Source organism: Leopardus geoffroyi, chromosome B2, assembly GCF_018350155.1.
Source record: "Leopardus geoffroyi isolate Oge1 chromosome B2, O.geoffroyi_Oge1_pat1.0, whole genome shotgun sequence".
Lineage (NCBI taxonomy): Eukaryota > Metazoa > Chordata > Mammalia > Carnivora > Felidae > Leopardus > Leopardus geoffroyi.
Window position 1 is genome coordinate 119,385,932 of NC_059332.1, and position 23,099 is coordinate 119,409,030.

Consider the following 23,099-nt stretch of genomic DNA (forward strand, 5'->3'; position numbering starts at 1 on the left):
TGGACACCCTACCTGATCCTTCCTCTCCCATTTGGGCATAAATGGGGAAAAACAAAGATGACAAGCTCAATTGAGTTTCATGGTTAACTCTGAATTCCTTAAAGGATCTAAGCAAAGCACAAGTGGATGCAGTTTTGTGTGTACTTAAATGGACATGACACACTTCTCCAGTGTCTCTAATCCTTGTCCATGCTGAGAGCCACGTGCAGGGTTATCCAGCTGGTGAGAATAAACAACCATTCAGGGCTTTTGGCTTTCTCTGTGTGTGAGTCACGGAGGGGTGCTTGTTGGAGTGTAAAGAAAGATAAACACATGGCAGCTCTCTAAAGCCTGTTTCTGGAAACCTAGCAGGAAGGAACAGATAGCCATTGTTCAGAGCGTGTAAAGTGTTATGAGACTGGAGTGGGAAATGCATACTTGGGGAAGACCAGACTTTTGATGGATCAGAAATTGAAATGCTTGTAATTAAACTGGAGCTAAATCAGTGGTGGCAGAGGGGTTTTTTGGATGAAAGGATGTAGAGAAAACAGGACTCAAGATCAAGGAGTTGTCAAGTTCAGTTGGATCAGGAATTCTCATAAGAAAACAAAACAAAACACTGGAGAAAACCTGATTTCCCCTGGAATTGACTTGACAATGTTCATGAGAAAGAAAAACAAAAGCACTGAAGCCCTTTTGCTAGAAGTGAAGCTACAACTGCATTCATGGCAATGGCCACCTTGGTAATACAATGTGGTAGGTACATACAATTGCCAGATTCTAGTCTGCCATGGAACCCCATTATAATACCTTTCTGTGGAAGCTTGTTCATGCCTTAAGCCTGTTTAGATTCTGCACATCTATGAAAGAGCTTGGGAAATAACCTGAATCCAGCACTGCCTTCATATGCAAGTAAAAGGGCTCCTGCCCTTGGTCTTGCCCTTCAAGCCCTGCATATCACAAACACATGGCAAAGGAATTTTGTAAGGAGACATGGGTGCCCTTACTGTGGATGGAGTACTCAGTACTGACACAGTACAACCTATAACCATAGATATTCATGTTGTGACCCACATTGTTGAGGCTCCAGGGAAATGTTCGTGCCTGTCTTGTGCCCTGTGTCCTAGAAAAAGTGACTGTACCTAGGACTCTGTTGCTGTTGGACAGAGAAACCACTTTGGTAAGAAGGCAGGATCTGAACAGCAGAAACCCTTAAGACAATAATATATATTGAGTGATTTATCAAATCCCTCCTTGCAGATACTGTAAATGCATATTCGTTCTTTCATAACAAAGTGTGCTCTTCCAGTAGTGATGAGCAACCATTGTTCTTGCTCTTTTTTTTGTGTTCTGATTCATGCTTCCAGAGATATTCCCAAACTAGTGTGGTATTCGTAGCACACGCATACATATTGTGGCTGTGGAACATTTTGCAAGGTTAAAAAATTGATATTACTCTTCTATTGATATTATATTTCTATACCCATTGTGTTAGTCATCCAAATATCATTAGACCATCAACAGAACACAGATGTGAACACTGAGATGTGTAAAACTTAAGGTGCTTGTCCTTGATAATTTTCTGACTTCCAGTCATGTTAAAACTGTAGATTTGGGGCGCCTGGGTGGCGCAGTCGGTTAAGCATCCGACTTCAGCCAGGTCACAATCTCGCGGTCCGTGAGTTCGAGCCCCGCCTCGGGCTCTGGACTGATGGCTCAGAGCCTGGAGCCTGTTTCCGATTCTGTGTCTCCCTCTCTCTCTGCCCCTCCCCCGTTCATGCTCTGTCTCTCTCTGTCCCAAAAATAAATAAACGTTGAAAAAAAAAACCGTAGATTTGAACACATTTCCAATTTTGTCATTATGACAGTTCCACATGTCAAAGTAAGAGAACAAAACATATTTTTTAGAGTGTCTTAGCTTGATTTATAACTTAAATATTAGGACATATGGTATGTTGGCCTTCAATTTTACTTTTGTTTTTTTTAGTTCTATAGGTATTAAGTAGTTTACCAATTGGTACAAATCAGATTTTTTAATATGCAGAAAACATGAAAAAAACGTGGAATGCTTCACAAATTTGTGTGTCATCCTTGTGCACGAGCCATGCTAATATTCTCTGTACCATTACAATTTTAGTGTATGTTCTGCTTAAGTGAGCACTCCAATTTAACTCTTAATTTGTGTCCTGCAACCCTTACTCCTGGGTCTGTCTGAACACACTTGACCCAGCACTATCCAAGCGACCAGGGTTAGGTGACCTGGCTTCCTAGTTGTGACATTTCAACAAGGAGAGGACGTAATGTCGTGTTAGCCTGAAAATATCTCAACTATTCACTCAGAAAATATTGTCACATGCCTTTGGTTCTGGTGATGTATTTTCCTTTCTAAAGAGGATTTTCTTTTCCTGAAGAGAATCAGTCATTTTTACGTTCTGCATCTTACAAAGTTTTTTTTTCACTGATATTTTCATCCCAGGAGTTCTGGTATAGAACACATGCAGAACAAATTCGGGTCTTGTGCAGAGAAACACTTAGGGAAATCTTCATTTTTAAAGGTCACTGTTTGCTGTCCACAACACTTTATAATAACTGCACTCCCCATTTAGTGGGACTTCAGAAATATTGTTTATGAATTATGTGTGGAGATAATAAAATATGATGTCGAATTCGTCTGTTTGCTTGTATACACACACCATACACAAACGTATATAATATATATGTTCATAATGAATTTACCTCTGTAAATAAATGACAATAAGGAGAGAAGAGATGCGTAACAAAATGTGTTAAGTCTACATTGGGAGCTGATGTAGTGCCCAGGAAAAATTTTCCTAATTTTTTTATGTTTATTTATTTTTGAGAGAGAGAGAGTGAGAGAGAGAGCGTGGGCGTGCGCGCAATCACACACACACACACACACACACACACACACACACACACACACACAAGTGGGGGAGGGGCAGAGGTAGATGGAGACACAGAATCTGAAGCAGCCTCCAGGCCCTGAGGTGTCAGCACAGAGCCCAAGGTGGGACTGGAATCCATGAACTGTGAGATCATGACCTGAGCCAAAGTCGGATGCTCAACCAACTGAGCCACCCAGGTGTCCCCTGAATTTTACTATAATAGAAAGTAAAAGCCATCTATTAGTTGCCCACAGTAGAGAGAAGATAGTGGTTTGTCCTCAAGTACAAATGACGAAGAGGGGACCCCACCTTGAAGGAAGAGTCCCACAGCTAGGGTGGGTAGTCTGTGCTTCCTGCTACTCCTTTTTATTTTACTAATCTCTTAATGAGTCATCCTCCAGGATGCCTCCCCACTAACAAGGGACCCGAGCTTCCAAATTCCAGGATGGGAGGCCCTACCTTCTCCTTTTCTTGGAGGTCCAGAACTATATGGACCTGTGTTGCTGCTTGATTTTGTTTCTTGTTATTTCGTAACTAGTTTTGGGATAAAGCTTTAGGCTTCTCTTCTGAAGGAAAGTTAAGGAATCTTGAGTAGCTCTTTGAAGAAACCAAGCTCAAAAAGCCCTGCCCTTGAAACCATAACTTTGAACATATCACTGCTAAAGATTCTGTTTATTCTTAACATGCTTGGAAACATAGGATAAACCACTTGGAAAATGAAAAACTTGAATAAAGAGCATAATACGGCTTTAAAAGTACATCAGGTTTTTCATACATGTGTTGTATGAAGTGTATTATGTCAGTAAAGTAAATGAAGGCTGGTTTCTGATAAACTTAGTAGCATTAGATGTATTTATAACATCCAACACTTTTTAAACGTGGTTTAAAATTAATTATATTTTGAGGAAAATTAGGCAGTTTACATCATTGGGAGATAATTAGAGACACCCTCCTTTAAGCGTCTTGTAAACCAGACTAGTGATTTCCAGGATGCCGTAATCTGTGTGGTAGAACATCATCTGTTCTACTTCACTATTGTCTTCGTATTTCTTTTGTTTGTTTATTTCATAAAGCCCTTTGGACTGGAAACCTCACTGTAGAACTGTCAAAGTGAAAATGAGATCTTTAAATATTTGTTACTGTTATGATTTTTTCTTATTATAAAATTAGAATCATACATAAAAATGAAAGTCAATATCTATTTACATTATTTCGTCCTCTTCTAGTTTCAGCCTAAGCCTCTATTGTCTCTATGTCTTGTCTCCTTTGCTCTTAAACTATACTATACCGTCCTTTGTTTTCTGATTCTCAAATATATTTGTCTTTCTTGGGCAGATAAATTTATCTGTCCCAAACTATTTTGTAGGCATGTCTATTTACTTCTTTTTTTCAACTTGGCTTGGTTCTCACATTCAAACTCTTCTACAAGGGTCCCTTGCTTTCTAGTTTCCTCATGTTGATGAAAATCTACACCATAATTGCTTTATATATTTGATTATTGGGCCCTTCTGCCAATTTCGTCCCTTCCACTCCTTGCCTCTTCACTCTTGTAATCAATATGTTTTTAAGCTTCTTTATTTATTTTGAGAGAGAGAGAGAGCAGGGGAGGGGCAGAGAGAGGGGAGAGAGAGAATCCCAAGCAAGCTCCACACTGTTAGCATGGAGCGCAATGCAGGCTCGAACCCATGAACTGCCAGATCATGACCTGAGCCAAAATCAAGAGTCAGACGCTTAACTGATAGAGCCATCCAGACACCCCTATGTGTTTTAATTCATAACTTAAATGTGGCTATCAAAGGTAATTAATCTGTTGGACCATTTGACTACCTAGCCTGGGTCTTTTCCTCATTATCTACTCAAAACAACCACAGATTCGAAAAACGAGGGGCTCCCAACCAAAGGAAACTGTGCTCTGTCTCTGCCTAACTTAAAACTATTAATAGTCAACAAAAAATACTCTATCACGTTTTTCTAACTGCATGTGTAGATTGATCTCCCCAGTCTTCAAATTTTGTCCTCTCCTTTCTCCAAAGAGTTATCTTCACTTGGAAAAAATCATACTCTTCTCAGACCATTGTCTTCCATAACTCCATCTGGTTTTTGGAAGTGAATCATGTAGACCGCTCATTCTTCTTTAATCCTCTCACATCTTGTTGCAGTAAACAAATCCCTGCTAAATGTTAATTCAGGCTCTCCTCCTTCATCCTGGAAATGGAATCAGGAGAAAAGAAACTGCCCTCGGCTGCATTTTTATTTGGAAGACTTATTTCTTTTCCTAAAGACTTTTATTTGGAAGACATTTCTTATCCCAATTCCCTCGTTTCTCCCCACTTCTTTCAGATACATTTTCCATGTGTAAAGTCTCCAGCCTGGACCAATATCACCATTCATCTATGGTTTCCAAAACTCTAGCTACCACCAGCAAAGAGCCCCAAGTGCCACAGACACTGTAACTTATCTCCTGGTAAACTGTTCCCTAGATGTTGGTATATACATTTCTTACCTCTCCAGTTAGAGTGTAAATTCCTTTAGCTCAAGAATGAGTCTGCTCTATGATTGTCAAATACCATACCCGGTGGGTGATAAAATCCATTTAGGAAGTTGTGACCGACACTAAAAATAAATCAAATATAAGCAAAAAGAAGATAGATATCTCGGTGAATTACTCGTAGTAAGAATATTAATTAACCAAGATGTGGAAATAGTCTAAGTGTTTATCTGTGGATAAATGGATAAAGAAAATGAGTATACAAAGGAAAGAAATATATGTATATAATGGAATGATTTTCATTCACAAAAAAGAAGGAAGTCTTGAATTCGTAACGATATGGATGAACCTTGAGGTATTATGCTAAGTGAAATAAAAGAGAGACAAATATTCTCTGATCCCACTTATATGCGGAATCTGAAAAAACAAAAACTAAGCTCCTAAATACAGAGCACAGATTGGTGGTTGCTATAGGTGGGGTTGGGGAATGGAAGAAATGGGTAAAGGAGGTCAAAAGGCACAAACTTCCAGTTATAAAATAAATGAGTCATGAAAAATGTAATATACAGCATGGCAACTCTAATGAATAATCCATATTGCCTATTTGAAAGTTGCAAAGAGAGTAGCTCTTAAAGGTTCTCATTACAAGAAAAAAAAATTGTAACTATATATGACAACTGACGATATGGATGTTAACCAGGCTTATCGTGGTGATTTTATAATATATATGAATGTTGAATCATTATGTTGTATAACTGAAACTAACGTTATATGCCAATTATACGTCAAGTCGTAAAAACAAAATTTAGAAACGGGAAGAAAAGAGTAAGAATTGTTTTGGGGAACCTTTTAGTATGTGCCCACTGGGCCATGACCAACATTTTGAGAACCACTGTCCCATAGCGTAAGAGCACAATATGTGCTTGGTATTTGGTCATTTAAAGTTGTTAAAAGGAAAGATTTGAAAGAAGCCTGTCTATGCAGTTCTGAGGGTCTTTTTGTTACCCTTGCTGTTTGGTCTTCAGTCTGTGTGGGGTCTAAGCAGTCACTTAGGTTGCTTCGTCAGCCTGGTTGAGTACCTCCTTCCCTTGTTCAGAACATTTGGATGAACCACAGATTCCCTGAGGGAATTCGTATGCTGATGTAAGCCTCATGATGAACACCATGCATAAACTCCACTGTGGGTTTTCTATCTCCCAAATGGGAAGCTAATTATTATTGACATAAACTGCTAAGTTCCACGCCCTTCAATTTATTTTAGCACATGTTCATGGAGTGCCTCCTCTGTGCCAAGATTGCATGGACTGAAGATACAGAGTTGAATCAGATGCAGGTTACACCCTAGAAGAGCTAATGATTTAATACAGGAGCTAACAAACTGCAGCCCGCCGGCAAAACCTGGCCCACGGTCTGTTAGTGTAAAGAAAGTTTTATTGCAACTCAGCCAGGCTCAGCCACACAGAACTGAGTAGTTGCAACAGAAACCATCTGGCCCACAGAGCCTAGATATTTACTGAAATATATCTATGAAAATGTTTGCCAATCTCTGATCTAATAAAACCTCAAAATTGAAGATAATATTTTTTCTATTATATTTCCATATGCAAAAGTGACAGATATATCAAAAGCAATGTAGTATTCTCCTTATTTTTATGACTAAACAACATCGATCCCTGATCTGTTGGGAGCCCTTAAGAGTTGACGAGAAGTGGCTCCTTTTAAAAAGTTGGTGACAGAAAAACATTATGATCTTAACGAAATGACATTTCATGTTTTTCTCTCTTACATGTACATAACCACCCTGCCTGGAACTGGGATGTCTGAAAAGAGTGCCAATATTATCACAAAAAATTACAGAGCTAAATCAGCTGAGCATTAGATCAGAGATCCCCCAGGGCCTGCCCATTAGCTGAGGATAGCTCATGGTTATCATATGCTTGGCTCTGAAATTTTTGAACGTTAATTTGAGAAATTAATATCACATTAAAATCTGGGTCTTCCAATTCTTTTGAAACGTCAGATTTGGCAACGGTAGGGAACCATTCCCACATGACGAAAGCCCACGGGAGCTGAAAAGCAGCTTCTGTCTTTGAGTGAGACATACATGCTCCAGATTACCCTGTTTTCTTTTTTTTTTTTTTTAATTTTTTTTAACGTTTATTTATTTTTGAGACAGAGAGAGACAGAGCATGAACAGGGGAGGGTCAGAGAGAGAGGGAGATACAGAATCCGAAACAGGCTCCAGGCTCTGAGCTGTCAGCACAGAGCCCGACGCGGGGCTCGAGCTCACAAACTGTGAGATCATGACCTGAGCCGAAGTCGGACGCTTAACCGACTGAGCCACCCAGGCGCCCCAAGATTACCCTGTTTTCTACTGCTCCCAAATATTTCCTTGACTCAAGATTGTCAATTGCCATTTTCAACAAATTTACATTGCTATTTTTCTCAGTAAAGAAATTTCTCTGTAGCTGTTCTTTTGAAAGTAGTATGACAAGATTCACCAAAAAAGATTATGTTTTTAAAAAACTTTCTTATGAATTTAATATGCAGGCAGAAGGTTTGCAGTCTGCACTCACTTTACTGACTTACGTTCTTTTTTAGCCCCCTGTGGAAATGATAGTTTAATGTCTTAACGGCCATAAAGAAAAGCAGAGCCGAAATGTGGCTTAGAACAGTGATCTCCAAAGAGATCCTAGGGAACGTTTAAGATAAACTACTGAGGTTTGGATAGAAAATGCTGGAATCTACATAGTTGATCTCCTTCTTACTTTGTATTTTATATTTTTATATATTTTATAAGCTTATAATATAGTTATAAAGCAGTACATATAGCTATACACACACACACATATACACATACACATGTAACTGGGTGGATAGTCAAATGTATTTTAGTGATGGAGGCATGTGATCAAACTAGCCTGCAGACTTTAGTCTCGGGAACCGGGAGAGATCTGGGAAATCATCACATCCAAATGTTCATTTTACAAAGAAAGAATCTGAAATGCCTGGAGGTGAAGTGATCTGGTCAAAGGCACAGCCATGTTAGCAATATACCCCACTGCCTGCTTTTGTCATCAAGGCCTCCATGGGAAAATGAGACCAACATGGCGATAAAAAAAATCCCCCGAAACAGCTGGGCAATTTGTAGGAAACTCAGACTTCTTCCTCCAGCGTAGCACACATTTCAACTGGTGGTACCTAGAATAGCTTCTCTTTTTTTTTGTGAAAAATGGCATCTGACCATCTCCCAACTGCCAGTAGAGGCCACCACTGTGGCCGCCTTCTCATTGGCCAGCTCTCACTGGCCCTCTTCTGCCTTCTTTTCCTGTGGAAATAAAATATAAGGGCAGGAGAAAGGACATATTTGGTAATGTTACGCTCCTCAGCTTCCTGCTCGGGGCTGTCTCAGCTGCAAAATGTCAAGGGAAAAAATATCCCTCCAACTTGGAATGAATTCCAGACAGACCCTGATGCCTGCAAATTTGTCAGAGGGAGAGCCAAGTCCAGAAAAGCAGAACATGAAGAAGGCTCATTATGCGACTTCAAGAGACGCTCAAATAATCAGACACTCTGGTATTTATGATTTTCCCCATTTCAGATGGCCTGTAGTTCACAACATTCCCCTCCCTTCACCGCTGATTCTGAACTTCCTTTTAAATTAAACCTCAACAGTTATAAAAAGACTCTCACATTACTTGTAAGCCACAGGCACTACTGGGAGACACTGTTCGTACAGGCCTGTTTGGGGCTGGAGAAGGACAGCTCTTTTTGATTATTAGTCTGGGAAGGGCAGGCCAGGAAGGCAGACTCACTTCACCTTGACCACACCATTGCCCTCCTCTGCTTACCACATCTGTGCCAGGACCCCCTGCCACTCCCAGCGTTTGATACAATGATCTGTACTAAAAAGCAGCTATTTTGTGCCCTTGGCTTTCCTTTTTCATTGTGGCTTTTATTGTAATGGGGGGGGTGGTGGGCATGAATCGACCGGCAAATTGATGCCGACTCTCCCGGTTTGTGAATATACCAAGAAGACTTGTTTGTAAGGTTGAGTTCTTAGGGGGGGATCTTAGTCTGTTCCTGGCATCCAGCGCGTTTTCTTTCTCCTTTAAAACCATTGCCACATGCTGGCAAAAAGGTAAGGAAACAGGATTTGTAATCCAAACCTCATTAAATTGCTACATACACATTTTCCCTTCTGCTTCTCGCTCTTCAGTTCTAAATGCCGTGGCATTTGTTTGTACTTGGTCACCCTGAGTCCTTATTTGGGTTCTCCAGTAGGCACGAAGGCATCCAAGTATCAGTTTTAGCAACCGATGGAAGTACCCACATGAGGAATCGGGTGTTCAGTCCTAACATGCGGTCTCGACGAATAAGGGGCTTCTGTTTTCTTTTCCTAAACCGTCCAGCATCTCGACGCTGGTTTTGCTCCTCAACAGTCTAAGGTTTGTGCTACTTCCATGGTGATCGACTGTTAGGTCATAAACATTAGATTGTGGCATCACCGGATGAGTCAGTCGGGAGGAAGCTGGGCTGGAAATACAGCTGAAAGCCTCTGTTGACAGACAGATGCCTTCTTAATCATGGCCTCCGTGGGGAAAGGAAAACTATCCTGGGCCCACCCCCGGCATTGATTCACAAACCTGGACTGCTCTGGAAGAGGCCCGGAAAGCCCATCCTTGGGGGATACCACTGTTCCCTCCTCCAGGCTTCTCACAGGATAGCCACACAACTCACAGGAGGGGGAAACTGAACAAGGAAGCTCTTTCTGGTTACTTTCTGAGTGTCAGCAAAAAAAAAAAAAAAAAAAAAAACCACAAAAAAAAAAAAAAAACCCAGCTTTCATCTTTTCGACGTCTTGCACTGTTCCTTCTTAAAACAGCTTATATTGTCAGCATTGCCTATTCCTTGGTGCATCCGTTTCTGGTAGGGTTCCTATTCCATTACATTGGCCTTGTCTACAATATGGGCATCCTAAGAGTTCACCTTTTGGAAGGCTGGAGGTGGGACTACACAATATCATTTTGTTCCCCTTCATCAATTTGTCCTATCTCTTTTAAGCCCCGGGGACTACTAGAAATTTTGCCATCTTTTAAAAATTTCTTTACAATTTCTTGAGTATCTCATTTTAGAAGAATTGATTTCATATTTCCAAATTTAGGTTTTTAGAGAGCATGATGTCAAGAACCACTGTGCATTAGGCTGCTAGGAGACTAGGCAGCAGGAGAAACAATGTCCTTCCCTGTGTCCCCTATCAAGAACTGCTCAGTGCTCCTGCCAGCCTGTTAGGCTTTATCATCCAGTCATTTTAGACCTGCAAGAGAACATTCCATCAGGGGATCAGGTTCTATCATTTCACTGGTATGCAATGTAAGACCACAGAAACTCTAGTACAAACAAATTTTCCATGGCTCAGATTAATACTAGATAGCACTTAAATGGTCAGTCCAATTGTGTTCCCTCCCTGCTAAGGACAGAACACATGACAATAAGCTGAAAATCCAGCCAGGCAAGTCAGACCAGAAGCAAGGAAGAATTTCTGGCCTCAAGGTTACAGAAGAAGTTGTAAAGTTCACCTCCTGAGGCGAATCTTTAAGATGAGCCTGAAAAAGCATATGTGAATGGTTGTGATCCAGTTCTGACTGGAGTTGGGGGACACATTTATATGATTTCCAAGCTTTCCTTCAAAACACAAGAGTCTTGCAGTGGTTGAAACGTGACTCTGCTCATTTCTCACTGCTATTGAGATTGTTATTCATGATCAGGCTACTTTTACGTAACAAAGACAGATTCTGCTGGTTGGAAGATAAGTGAGGAGTTATTTATTACACCTCTCTTGTTTCAGTCAGGAGAAAACCTAGGCACAGAGAGGTCATTGTCAGATACCCAGAAGAAGAGCTGGGCCTACGGTGCAGACCCCCCTCAGCTCCCTGTGCTGCGTGCTTTACTGCACCATAGTTTTACTAGTAGTATAAATCTATTTAAGCTGTAGCTCCAGTTTGTAGGAATTTTGTTTATTTCGTGAGCAGCACTGAGACAGAAATATGAGAATCTCTGGGAATTGGCATGGCTAAATATTACAATTTAGAAGAATAGTTTAGGCAAAGTACAAAAGAGGAAATGCTATTTAGATGAGTTCATTTCTACTCACTAAAAAAAAAAAAAATTAAAAATTAAACTCAAGATCCAACAACATTTTCCTTTACTTAGCCCAACATCAGAGGCTTTACACAGCAACTCCCCAAACAAATCTGTTTCATATATTTCATCTTTCCAACTAAGGACCTTTTTTAATATCTGATCTTGAGTTTATTAACTTCTCTTAGAAAAAGTTCTATTTCATCTCTACAAATGCAAAACTGAACCTGATTTTACCTCCCTCTTGTTTTATAATTATTTAAATGGATAATGCTGACTGCTCTTAGAAGACATCCAACAGCTTTAATTTCTAAGATGTGAATTCCTTCCCCCCACTTCTCCCTTCTTTCCTTCCTCCCTCCCTCCCTTTCTTCCTTCCTCCCTCCCTCCCTCTCTTCCTTCCTTCCTTCCTTCCTTCCTTCCTTCCTTCCTTCCTTCTTTCCTTCCTTCCTTCCTTCTTTCCTTCATCTTGGAGAACTGCTTGCTTTGGTTGTTCATTTGTAGAATTCTCACCTGCCTTTATCTTGGAGGATAATCTATTCATTTTGATGAGGGAACATAAGGCAGCTGAAGGCCAAGCACAAGCTAGCACAACCCCAACCCTCCTAACCTCAGGTGGGTTATATGTGATATTCCTCAGGCACTTCTGGCTGCCTAAGAACAAAGAAAAGGACAATCTTACCAAAAGCCTAACCTCCAGTAACCTACAGACTCCCTTTCCTGGAGTCCTAATATCACCCTCATCAAGACGTAGGGGTTTAAATGCTTGCCACGGTGATGTGGGTAACAAAGGCAAATGAAAAATTAAATTCTCTTACTGCCTACATTCCATTGACAAGCCCTTGCAACAGGCAGATTGACCTTCGCTAGGAGCTCAACTGCATCCTGGATGCTACGGGCAAAAGGGAATCTTGGCTTAACATTATCCTGACCCCCCAGGATCCTGTGAGTCTCCTTAAACACATAAAAATTCCTTTGCAAAAGTCCTTTATCTTTAACCCCCAAGTATATGTTGGCAATTATACTCCAAGCGTATGGCCCCTGATACACATCTGAAGGGTCTCATGACTGAGGTTTTAGTAAACAGTAATAAATGGCATTTTCCTAACATCAGCTAGCCCCTCAAGGTCCTGGAAACCTTGCTTCCAAAATTCCTTAGAGACTTACACTGTTCCTAACTCCCTCCATGCCTGAAGGTATATAATCAGTTACTCTTCACAATCCCAGTACAGCTCTCTTTCTGCCCACAGGTCCTGTCCCTGTGCTTTAATAAAATCACATTTTTGCACCAAAGACGTCTTCAAGAATTCTTTCTTGCCCACTGACTCTGAACCTCATGATCACCCCCAAAATCCATCAATTTCACATTGAATTCCAGTTAAATTATTCCTTTGGTTTTCTGCATGGAAGCTGCATTCGAAGGGCTTTCTCAATCCTATTCTGGATCAGAAGTCATGGCTCGCAGATGCATTTCCTTATGAATGACTTTAATATACAGGAAATAAAATAATTATAGTAAATGATAAAATTCACCCCTAAAGCTGATACTAACATTATAATATCTCTCTTCTTCCCTGTTTTGATCTTTTTAGATTTTTTGTCGGGCATCGAACAAAATCATGGTTTTAGTAAACTTCCCACGAAGTCTGAGTAAGCACTTTCCTAGTTGGTTTGATTTAGGGCGTTCCAAAAGCCCTTTTTATCCCAGGTGTTATTTTATCTGTCAATCAATCGGAAACTAAAATTCCAACTAAGGGATTGCACTGTTCAGGTTAAGACACCTCCGAAACGCCGTGTGGGGGTTGGCATCCGGTGGTGTCACAGTATTAACCCATTAGTACCCATGAGTACATTAGTTTTATATAATGGATCTCAGCATGGGATCCAAAGGTTATATCCAAGGAGGGTTATATTTTGGTAGTATACATGCATGGTCTAGATTAATTATGCCATGAAAGGAAGCCCAAGTTGGACAAGAGCGGTGGAAAATTAAGGTAAAAATAAGAGAAGGTGCCAAATAGACCATGACTCAGTCACAGTTTTCTCTTCACCTGTTTCGGGAGGCTGTGTTTGTATTACTCATGTTTCAAGCATTGTGAATACATCTGTTGCCTTCTTTCTCAAAGGTCTTCACAGCTGTTCATGGACTTGACTCTTCAGGTTGAGTGTGAAGTGAATATATCATTAAATGAGGGTTTGTTCGATCCAGAGGCCCTTTTAGAGTAGTATATGTGCAGCAGAGTAGGTAAAAACTTGACAAAGCAAGACAGGGAGTTTAGTAGTCAACTTTTATGATGGTTTCCATGGGTCAGGGGAGGCAAGCAAGGCATAGAATGTAAGAGAAAAGGGAATTTAGGTCATTTTTTAAGTTAAGAAAAAACAAGTTGGAATAAGAAGGCTGGAAATACTACTCCAGGTCAAACACCCATTTTAGTTCCAGAGATGAATTGTGAGAAAGTAAGTCTCAGCTCAGCCTAGTAAAGAGACCATTGTTGTCTTGCTTTCATTGCTATTCTTTTCAGATAAAGCAACAAAATACATCAGCACTGTGTGTGTGTGTGTGTGTGTGTGTGTGTGTGTTGAACTAGATTTCGGAAGACACAAACTATGAGCTATGCGTTACATTTCCATCAATGAAAATAATGGAACATAATCATTTGGCTGCTATAACTGGCTATTTGTATCCAGCAAATTAGAGAAAATCTGGTGATACACAACTGCTGTTTTCCAGAAAGTGGTATTTTGAGGGAATAAAATCTTTCTAGAGATTGAATTTTGGAGATTAGTTAAACCCTGGCAATTTCGCTGTGGAGTGGGGTCAAGAACAGAGTGTTGTAATTCAAATAAAGGTATCACTCCTCTCCTTTACCTGTAGACAAAACTGAATACCACCTATTTAGGCTATCAGGAAGATAGTAGCGAGAATTGTAACAGTTAAATTTTACATCCAAATTAGGGAGTTAGTACCATGAGAGCTTTAATGATTATTTTGAAATCAAAATTTGAACACATGCAAAACATATCCACCGGAGAAACATACATTTCTCATGAATTGGTATTTCATTCATTCATTCATTTATTCACTCAACAAATGCTATTTGGAACTACTGTGAACCTACTAAATTTTATTGGTCAGGGTTCTTTAGAGAAACGGAACTGCCTAGATGTGTATATATCTTGTTAGTTACATGTATAAAAAGAGGGAGATTTATTTTAAGGAATTGGCTCAGGTGATGGGGAAACTTGGCAAGTCCAAGATCTGCAGGATAAGCCTACAGGCTGGAGAGCCAGGGAAGACTTACAGTTTGAGTCTGAAGGCAGTCTTTCTGGCAGAATTCTTGGATTGCGCAGTTCAGTCTCTTTTCTATTCAAGCCTTCAATTGATTGGACACAGCCCACACACATTACGGAGGGCAACTTGCTTTCCTGAAGTCTTCTGACTTAAATGTTAATCTCATTTTTAAAATAGTTTCACAGTTGGGGTGCCTGGGTGGCTCAGTCGGTTTAGCGTCTGACTTCGGCTCAGGTCATAATCTCAGGTTTGTGAGTTTGAGCCCCGTGTTGGGCTCTGTGCCAACAGCTCAGAGCGTGGAGACAGCTTTGGATTCTGTGTCTTCTATCTCTGCCCCTCCCCTGCCCACACTCTGTGTGTCTCTCAAAAATAAATAAACATTGAAAAAAAATTTTTTAAGTAATAAAAAGTAAAATAGTTTCACAGAAACATCTACAATATTGTTTGACCAAATATCTGGGTAACATGGCCTAGCCAAGTTGACACATAAAATTAACCATGCCATGAGGGCTAGGCATAGCCCTATTATTTCCTGTTATGGAAATAGCCATTATCTCATGGAGCTTACATTCTAGTGGCTTTTATAAGTTTGAGACATGTTGCCATGGACTTTACAAAAAATACCTAAAGTTAAATTCAGTTGGTAGCATTCTTACCCTCACCTTTTGGAGATGATGATGATGGTGGTGGTGGTGGTGGTGATTATTTAGCATCTTCCTGGGATTACCTGGATTGAGAAACCTCATGTACTAGTAGTTATAGTTAGTTTGTTGCCATTTTTGGCAATGCTAGGATCATAAGAATCTTTCTGAAGAATGAGGCATCTTTTTCTTTATCCTACTAAGATTAGAGCAGTAGAAACTATGATCATATGACACTTTCCCTAATACTTTTAGAAAACTACACAAGACATCTCACTGAGCAGAATCAGACTGTGAAGCACATGAGGAAATAAGGGACCAGCTGTAATATCAGAGACACACTACAGAAAGTTTTATGGATTCCAGTTTGTTTACTTGCAAGGGAAATGTCTGAAAGCCTGAAGTATACATTACACATAATTTGGCTGCACTTAGAGGAAAATCTTGGATTGCCCTGAACCTTCTAACTTTTATCAAAGAACCTATTGTCACCTTTCCATATCCTTTGGTGAAACACAGAAAATTTCCATCTATGTTTTACTTATTATTATTTTATTTTACTTTTTTTTTTTTGCTTACAGTTTTTTTTTTTTTTTTTTTTTATTATTCCACTTCAATACACCTGTTTTCAAGTGCTAAGTGAAATCACTCTTTATCCTTGGGAGAAAATGACACAAGAAATGATAGTCATGGAATCTTCCTCTGGATGTGGGCACAGAAATAGTTCTCAAAATAAATCATGGCCACACACAGGTAGCTTCTTCATGCGGTGACTTGGTGACTTCACAAGATAGGCCCCACCCCACCCATCTGGGACGAGCATGATGGGCTGTCTCCTCTCTGGAGGCCTGTAATTATAGTACAAAGACGGAGGTGCATCTATGAAAGCAAACTTTGTCCAGATCTCTAAGGTATATTTTGCTTTTACAAATTACCTCACTTGGGGGCTCATAGTAGAAGAAGTCATTAAATGTCTCTGGAAAGATACATAGAAGAGCTGGTAACATTGTTTCCTCTGGGGTGGGGAGCTCTGGGTAAGGGTAGGGCGGAAGCTTACTTCTCAATGCAAGCCTCTGTACTATTGGAAATTTACTATTTGCATATATTATCTCCTTAAAATTAGCCACCTACCTAGCCGGTTAATAGCTAACTAAATTAATAAAATATTTTTAAAAATCCGAATAACTATAAATACCTGGATCTTCTGTCATTATTTAGTTACCTGATCAATTTAACTCTTAAATCACTTATTTCCTCTTTCTTTCTTTTCTATTTTTATTTCAGAGAAACTGTGTATCTAAAGTAAGTCTGATCTTGTTCCTCCCTGAATATATTGGGCATATTCCTGCCTCAGGTTCTTTGCAAAAATAGTTTGCAGTGACTGGAAAATTCTCATATCCATTATCTGCATGACTTTCTCCTTGCTACTTTAAGTCTTGACTCAGATATCACTTTCTCAGTAGGGCCTACCTTGACCACCCTGTTTAAAATTGAAAGCTTACAATAGGTGATGGAGATTAAGGAGTGCACCTGTCGTGTTGAGCACTGGGTGATGTATGGAATTGTCAGATCACTATACTGAACTGAAACTGATACTATTAACTGATAGTTGATATGTCAACTACCTGGAATTTAAATAAAAACTTGAAAAAAATTAAATATAAAATTGCAAGCTTACACCTCAGAATTCCTTATCCACTGTATTTTTAGTGCTAACTATGTTCTTTTAAAGTACTGTGTAGTGTATTTATTCAAAATCTTTATTGTCTGTATCTCAACACTGAACTACGTTCCTTGAGGGCTAGGATTTGTCCGCTTAGTTTGCTGCTGTTTCTCCAGCATCTAAATGCTGCCTGGCAATCGTAGGTTGTTATGAAAAAAACTGCTGAATAAATGGGAGAAAAAAAATGAATGAGTTTTCTTTTCCAAATATGTTATCTTCGACCAAATACCATTAAGTAATTTGAGATTGGCACATGTAGTTTTTTTTTTTTTTTTTTTAATTTTTTTTTCAACGTTTATTTATTTTTGGGACAGAGAGAGACAGAGCATGAACGGGGGAGGGGCAGAGAGAGAGGGAGACACAGAATCGGAAACAGGCTCCAGGCTCTGAGCCATCAGCCCAGAGCCTGATGCGGGGCTTGAACTCGCGGACCGCGAGATCGTGACCTGGCTGAAGTCGGACGCTTAACCGACTGCGCCACCCAGGCGCCCCTGCACATGTAGTTTTTAATTCTATTAATGATTCCTGTTTTTCAAAAACATTCTTTAACATGTATTTGGAACATAAATTCAGGAATGATCTTCTCTCATTTTTGCAAGAGGAAGTGTACTTTTTCTTCTGTTACTTCACATATCTTCTGGGTAGCAAATATCCTTGGGTTTGTTAATGGTACTTTACAATTTATATTGTTATTATTGTATTATTTCTTGTTTATAGATTTTTAACTTCTGAGAATATTTTGGGCATAGTCATTCTGTTTTGGAAAAATTTACCATCATTGTTTATATTTATCTATGCTTATATGCATTTAATGCTCATCGCCTCAGATAGGTTTAATCAACTAGAGTAGTCAACTTGTTACCTCAACCAGAAGATTTAACATAGGGAAATTAAGCACTGAAAAAATGCACCGGAGGACTGAGGGCCAGAGTAAGCCTCTGCCTGTTCCAGTCTCCATACCACTCACCTCTGCTGGAGGAATAATAATGGCTTCTGCTTCTCCCCTTTCTGCAGAATTAATCTTTTCTATTATGCTCTGAGATATAAATGGGCAAAGGATTAGTGTTATCAACCCCTGGAAGTCCCTCAATATACAGAATTCGATAAGCTTCAAACCTAAAAGCAATAGAAAGAAGAAAGAAAGCATACTGAACTCATCAGAGTTTGATCCTATTGTGTCTTTTTAATTTTTTTAAATATAATTTGTTGGGGCGCCTGGGTAGCACAGTCGGTTAAGCGTCCGACTTCAGCCAGGTCACGATCTCGCGGTCCGTGAGTTTGAGCCCCGCGTCAGGCTCTGGGCTGATGGCTCAGAGCCTGGAGCCTGTTTCCGATTCTGTGTCTCCCTCTCTCTCTGCCCCTCCCCCATTCATGCTCTGTCTCTCTCTGTCCCAAAAAATAAATAAATGTTGAAAAAAAAATTTAAATAAAAAAAAATAAATATAATTTGTTATCAAGTTGGCTAACATACAGTGTATACAGTGTGCTCTTGGCTTCTCGAGTAGATTCCTATGATTCATTGCTTACATACAACACCCAGTGCTCATCCCAACCAGTGCCCTCCTCAGTGCCCATCACCTGTCTTCCCCTCTCCCCTGCCCTCTACCCCCATCAACCCCCAGTTTGTTCTCTGTATTTAAGAAACTCTTATGGTTTGCCTCCCTCCCTCTCTGTTTGTAACTATTTTTTCCCCTTCCCTTCCCCCATGGTCTTCTGTTAAGTTCCTCAAGTTCCACATATGAGTGAAAACATATGATAACTGTCTTTCTCTGACTGACTTACTTCACTTAGCATAATACCCTCCAGTTCCATCCACGTTGTTGCAAATGGCAGGATTTCAACTTTTGAGCCAAGGGTGTTTGCTAGTTTATTTTGGAGCCATTGCTGTATAATTGCATGCATATTCCATAAGTAAATGCCAGTGATGAACACATGTTCTTGTCCCCATTCCTATATAATCATGGCATGATGGTCCAGACCATCTATATCTACTCCCAAGACAGATAATATCAAGGTGGGAAATCCCAAAGGTACCATCCGTAATCTATATAATATGCCTGTACAATAGTTTAAGAAAATGAGTGCCCATTGTTATTTTAAATTAATAATTGCCCAGTATTTGCTTACAAAACCTTTCCCTACCAATGTCACCTTATCTGTAAGATGAGAATATAGTAGTTCTCATCTTGTAGGATTATCGTGAGGATTTAATGAGCTTTTATAAAAACAGAGAGAGAGACAGAGACCAAGTGACAAAGAGTCTGGAACAGTGCCTGGGCCATTGTAAGTGCATAGTAAAATGGGGGGCTGTCATCACCATCACCATTATCATGATCATGGATTCTTTTCCAGAAAAACTGACAGGTGTATGTGATGGATTGATGCATTGGACTTAACTCTTTATTCCATCCTGCATCTATGCCTTTGCCATGGTCTCTTCCTGGGCAAAGTGTGGTTCCTCACTGCTTGAATTTGAACTTGGTCATATGACTTTTTTTCAGTCAATAGTATATGAGCAAAAGTGACAATTTGCCAGTTCTAAGTATAGACATTGAGAGCCCTGTATTTCCACTTGTCCCCTTACGCTTCTGCCATTGCTGTAATAAGAGTTTCCCCCGAATTTGCTCATGCCCCTGTAGCCTGGGCCCCAGAATGAATACACATAGGCCAGAGGCACCTTGGTCAATCCACAGAACCACAGTGAGTAACAAAGCCATCCGGCCAAGCGCACCCTAGATCATCTGAACCCCATTCTGCCCACATCCACGTAAATAATAATAAGTGATCGCTGTTTGAAACCTCTGAGTTTAGGGGTAGATTGTAGTGTAACTTTAGGGAACACACACACTTCATTTCGGATATACCTACACAGAAGACCTACCCCTGACAGAGTCAAGTGATGACACCTGCTTTCTGGCTGAATTATATTACATGTTTTGCCCAAATGCTGGCTGGGGCTGTCTCTGTCTGTGAACATTGCCCAGAGTAGTGCCGCAGGAAGGGAGTGAGTGTGTGTGTGGGGGGGGGGGGGGGGGGGAGGGGGGGGAGAGGTGAGGATTGGTGCCAGTTTCTGCCTTCTGTGTTTTTGCCACTTTCAACAGTCTGCCAGCTGGTGCAGCTGTACCCTTTGGACAAATGATATGATATCCTGGACATTAGCCTAAATGGTACCACACATGCGAAGAGCTACAGCTGCTATTTGTTGTGCTTCTTGCTGTTCTTGGCTCTGTTGCAATGCCTGGGGGTGGCAAAGACTTCTACACATGAGGTGTGTCTTTCCAAGATTCATAGATAGTGTGTCTTTTCAAGATTCTAAAATTCGCTCAATGCAGCCACTAACGATGATGACCATGCATGTGGAAAATAGGCCAGGTTCATTTTTGAATAGTTTGATTTTTTTTCCCTCAAAGTAATTATGAAAGCAAATTAATCATAGAAAATTAATCATAGAAAAAATATAACATCATATAGTTTGTCCTTCCAGGAAAAAAAAAAGAAAAAACTAAAACTTCACTCATACTTTTAGTATATTTTTACATTTTTTAAGGAAGGAACATTTATTCCTTTCTTTGCCTAATAATAGTCATACCAGCATATATGTAGACAGATCCTATGTGTTAACCATCCAGTAAATCAGATATGTAATTAGTTTCCACTGCTAAGTAAAAAGGTGATTTGTTCTGTATATGTGTCCTGGAATAATTGAAAATCATTATTAACTAGCACATGCTTCTGTCTAACGCGATCCATCTCAAAAATTTCTGAACTTGGTTTAAAACCAAAAAATGTGAAAATGAGAATAAATGTGAGCCCAACAGAATATGTTATTCAACATATTTTTAGTCCATCCCAAACTGAAAGTGATTTTTATTGATGCTATTGGAGATGGGAAAAAGAATAAAAAGAGAAAAAAAAAAGGTGAATTATATTTATGGTCCAGCCAGAGGTAATAATTTACTGAGATGTAGTATAACCACCCTTCGGAGCATTATCAGTGGAGATGTAAGGAAATAAATATATAGAGTAGTTGTTTTCAACCCTGGTGGCAAAAGAGACACTTGGGGAACTTTTTAAAACTATCAGTGCCAAGCTTAACCCAAAGCCTTATAATTTAGCTGGTCCTGGGTGGTATCAAGGAATTCATGCTTTATGGAAACACCCCTCATGAATCTAATGTGTGGGGTTAACCCCGCTAGTATATGGCATTTTGAAATTGTCTTAAGTCCAAGAGGATGTTAAAATGAATACACTGCCTATTTTCAGACTTCGTTAGAGGATTTGAACTTCCAAGTAGGGTTTTGGAGGAAAGAAGCAGAGATTGACACAAAGAAGTGTTTTTTCTTTTAAAATCAGTTCTGTGATTTGTATTTTCTCAAGTTTTACAATTTCAATCAGCCAAACTTAGATTCGTTAATTCACGAGATGGTGATCTTTGCCCACTAATTGCCTTTATCGGTATTTTTACCTGATGTCAGTCTAGATTGCATTTTCATATCTGTCTTCTTTGTAAACCTGTGACTTCACCCAGAGGTGTGCTGGAGCAGCTTAAGGGTGCTTGCAAAAGTGGCCTGTGCATGTCTCTTTCCAACTCTTAGGTTCAGGAATGTCGAGTTGGTAGAATGAAATTAGCCACGAGAAAAGTGTTTACATCATGGAAATTGGCGAATGCTAAAAAATCAGATACTCTCTGATCCCAGAGATGATTATTAAACATTTAGTAGCACACGCTGATTTCAGTGGAAGAGAATTATGGCACATAAGTTGATTTTTTAGTTGTTTATCTCCGATATCTTAAAATCAGAAGTCGTGATTTTTAAGTACCTATTAATCTGGGGGAAAAGTAACCTACATTTTACAAGATGCCTCTCCTGTATTTTTTTTCCTATTGAATCCCCTTCCTCATTTTACCCTTTCCACCCACAACAGAAATTCCCACATATTCTGTGCTGAGAAGAGATTACTAGAGTTAGCTGAAAATCATTCTCTTCCGTCTCATGCCTCCACTTACGACCCCATACCAGTGTTCGGTTTTTCATCTCAGCTACACAGCAGCCCTTTTTTGTTTGATGAAAAAAGATAACCAATAAAATAAATTAGCAGTCTTATGATTGACCCTATTTTTTTGTTATTCAAGGAAACCCAAAATGAAGCAAAATAACCAAATTTTGCCAAGGAAAACATTTTCAACCATTTCAATTACTGTTTTAATTGGCTAGGTCTGGCTGCCAGATTATCTTCTAATCTCTACAAGAATGTTATTTGGGAAAAGTTGAAATATGGCCTGCATGGAAGCCACATTCATCTCTTCAGCACATTCTAGTTGGAATAACTCCCTCAGCATACTGGAATCATATTAGAGTGAAATTGGCAGTTCCTGGAAGAACATAATCCATAGATCATATAAAAGCCTAATTCACTATCAGCATATTATTGAAAAGTCTGAAAAATGTTGTGTGCCCGAGTCCAAGATAAAGAAAAGTGAGGATACTGAGATGTTTGTATAGCAAATACCTCTGGACAATGTGCAGAAGTATGTGTGTGTATGTGTATGTGTGTGTGCAGGACTGTGTATGTGTCTGCGTGTGTATTAATATAACAATAGAAGGAAGAAAATGGTTGCAGTTATCTGAATTGGTTTCATGAAAGCATCTTGGGCTGTGGGGTGTGTTTTACAAAGATTTTATAGAGAAATACTCCCAGATCCTTATCAGACTTGGTTTAGAGACAGGAAAAGCCTTTTCTTTTTGTTTTAGCCAAGTTGTGAAGAGATTGATTTTATGACTAGATTATTACATTTTCAGACTGCCATTTCAGTGTGTTCTCGTTCAAGTGGGATGAAGTTACTCTGCACATTATTATTTAACATTTATTTGTAGTCAGATTCCACAGACACCAGAAAATACACAAAAAAATATGTGTTGCCATGGTA

The 23,099-nt window shown here is 39.6% G+C and overlaps 1 long non-coding RNA gene and 1 other non-coding gene across 2 annotated transcripts; both read right to left on the reverse strand.

Moving 5' to 3' along the window:
* Nucleotides 1–2,033: 2,033 nt before the first annotated feature.
* On the reverse strand, nucleotides 2,034–2,140 carry LOC123609993. Its single transcript, XR_006718033.1, has one exon. It is a non-coding gene; the product is annotated as a U6 spliceosomal RNA (small nuclear RNA).
* A 6,102-nt stretch (nucleotides 2,141–8,242) lies between these two features.
* LOC123609018 lies at nucleotides 8,243–11,477 on the reverse strand. Its single transcript, XR_006717571.1, has 2 exons — nucleotides 9,707–11,477; nucleotides 8,243–8,701 (listed from the first exon to the last, which is right to left on the reverse strand). It is a non-coding gene; the product is annotated as an uncharacterized LOC123609018 (long non-coding RNA).
* Nucleotides 11,478–23,099: the final 11,622 nt, after the last annotated feature.